We start from the raw sequence: 2,532 nt of genomic DNA, 5'->3' as shown, positions 1-2,532 counted from the left end.
AACACCAATCTTAGAGTTTGATTGTGGGGTCTCTGTTTGACTCTGTACTAAGAGAAGCTCTGCATGCTACTCTCCCTTCTTACAGAAGGATAGCTGTGTGCCTTAAACACAAGGTAGTCCCCATTCAATTGAAGGACTAATTCTCCTCTGTTAACGTCTATCACAGCTTTTTCTGTGGCTAGGAAAGGTCTTCTAAGGATGATGCATTCATCCTCCTCCTTCCTAGTGTCTAATATTATGAAATCAGTAAGAATGTAAAGGCCTTTAACCTTTACCAACACGTCCTCTACTAATCCATAAGCTTGTCTTACTGACTTGTCAGCCAATTGTAATGAGAATAAGGCAGGCTGTACCTCAATGATCCCTCTTTCTCCATTACAGAGAGTGGCATAAGATTTATGCCTGACCCCAGGTCACACAGAGCCTTGTTAAAGGTCATGGTGCCTATGGTACAGGGTATTAAGAATTTACCAGGATCTTGTCTCTTTTGAGGTAAATTTTTCTGAACCCATGTATCTAGTTCACTAATGAGCAAGGGAGGTTCACCTTCCCAAGTCTCATTACCAAACAACTTGGCATTCAGCTTCATGATGGCTCCTAGATATTGAGCAACTTGCTCTCCAGTCACATCTTCATCCTCTTCTGAGGGAGAATAGTCTTCAGAGCTCATGAATGGCAGAAGGAGATTTAGTGGAATCTCTATGGTCTCTATATGAGCCTCAGATTCCTTTAGGTCCTTAATAGGGAACTCCTTCTTGTTTTAGAGACGTCCCAGGAGGTCTTCCCCACTAGGATTTTCGTCCTTCTCCTCCCTTGTGCATTCGGCCATATTGATTACATCAATGGCCTTGCACTCTCCTTTTGGATTCTCTTCTGTATTGCTGGGAGAATACTGGGAAGAGTTTCAGTGACTTTCTTACTCAGCTGACCCACTTGTGCCTCCAAATTTCTGATGGAGGACCTTGTTTCACTCATGAAACTTAAAGTAGCCTTAGACAGATCAGAGACTAAATTTGCTAAATTAGAGGGGCTCTGCTTAGAATTCTCTGTCTGTTGTTGAGAAGATGATGGAAAAGGCTTGTTATTACTTAGCCTGTTTCTTCCACCATTATTAAAACCTTGTTGAGGCTTTTGTTGATCCTTCCATGAGAAATTTGGATGATTTCTCCATGATGAATTATAGGTGTTTCAATAAGGTTCACCCATGTAATTTACCTCTGCTATTGCAGGGTTCTCAGGATCATAAGCTTCTTCAGAAGCTGCCTCTTTAGTACTGTTGGATGCATTTTGCCATCCATTCAGACTTTGAGAAATCTTGTTAACTTGCTGAGTCAACACTTTGTTCTGAGCCAATATGGCATTCAGAGCATCAATTTCAAGAACTCCCTTCCTCTGAGGCGTCCCATTATTCACGGAATTCCTCTCAGAAGTGTACATGAATTGGTTATTTGCAACCATGTCAATAAGTTCTTGAGCTTCTGCAGGCGTTTTCTTTAAGTGGATAGATCCACCTGCAGAATGGTCCAATGACATTTTGGAAAACTCAGATAGACCATAATAGAATATATCTAATATGGTCCAATATGAAAACATGTTAGAAGGACACTTTTTGGTCATCTGCTTGTATCTTTCCCAAGCTTCATAGAGGGATTCACCATCTTTTTGCTTGAAGGTCTGAACATCCACTCTAAGCTTGCTCAACTTTTGAGGAGGAAAGAATTTATCCAAGAAGGCTGTGACCAGCTTATCCCAGGAGTCCAGGCTATCTTTTGGTTGTGAGTCCAACCATGTTCTAGCTCTGTCTCTTACAGCAAAAGGGAAAAGCATGAGCCTGTAGACTTCAGGATCTACTCTATTTGTCTTAACAGTCCCACAAATCTGCAATAACTCAGTTAAAAACTGATAAGGATCTTCAGATGGAAGTCCATGAAACTTGCAGTTCTGTTGCATCAAAGCAACTATTTGAGGTTTTAGCTCAAAATTATTTGCTTCAATGGCAGGAATTGTGATGCTTCTTCCATCAAACTTGGACGTTGGTTTAGTGAAATCACCAAGCATCCTCCTTGCATTATTGTTGTTGGGTTCGGCTGCCATCTTCTTCTCTTGTTCGAAAATTTCAGAAAGGTTGCCTCTAGATTGTTGTAATTTAGCTTCTCTTAGTTTCCTCTTCAGAGTCCTTTCAGGTTCTGGATCAGCTTCAACAAAGATGCCTTTTTCCTTATTCCTGCTCATATGAAAGAGAAGAGAAAAAGAAAAAAAAGGAAGAGGAATCCTCTATATCTGGACAAAGACGATCCTTATTATTAGTAGAAAAAGAAAGGAATAAGAGTGGAGAATCCAATCACAAGGATGATGATAGAGGCAGTGATTGGAGATGAAGAGAGGTGAAGAGAAGTGTTAGTAAATAAATAAATAAATAGAAGAAGAGAAGAGAGAGAGAATTCGAAAATAATTTTGAAAAAGTAGTTAATGATTTTCGAAAATTAAAGATAAGATATAATTAAAATTTAAATTTAAAACAATTAAAAAGAA

The 2,532-nt window shown here is 39.4% G+C and overlaps 1 non-coding gene across 1 annotated transcript; it reads left to right on the top strand.

The window, feature by feature from the left end:
- Nucleotides 1–1,591: 1,591 nt before the first annotated feature.
- Nucleotides 1,592–1,695, top strand: LOC130952794 (small nucleolar RNA R71). The gene has a single exon (XR_009074970.1). It is a non-coding gene; the product is annotated as a small nucleolar RNA R71 (small nucleolar RNA).
- Nucleotides 1,696–2,532: the final 837 nt, after the last annotated feature.

Source organism: Arachis stenosperma, chromosome 9 (assembly GCF_014773155.1).
Source record: "Arachis stenosperma cultivar V10309 chromosome 9, arast.V10309.gnm1.PFL2, whole genome shotgun sequence".
Lineage (NCBI taxonomy): Eukaryota > Viridiplantae > Streptophyta > Magnoliopsida > Fabales > Fabaceae > Arachis > Arachis stenosperma.
Note: the sequence above shows the minus strand (reverse complement) of the source record. Positions and strands in the feature narration are given on the sequence as shown.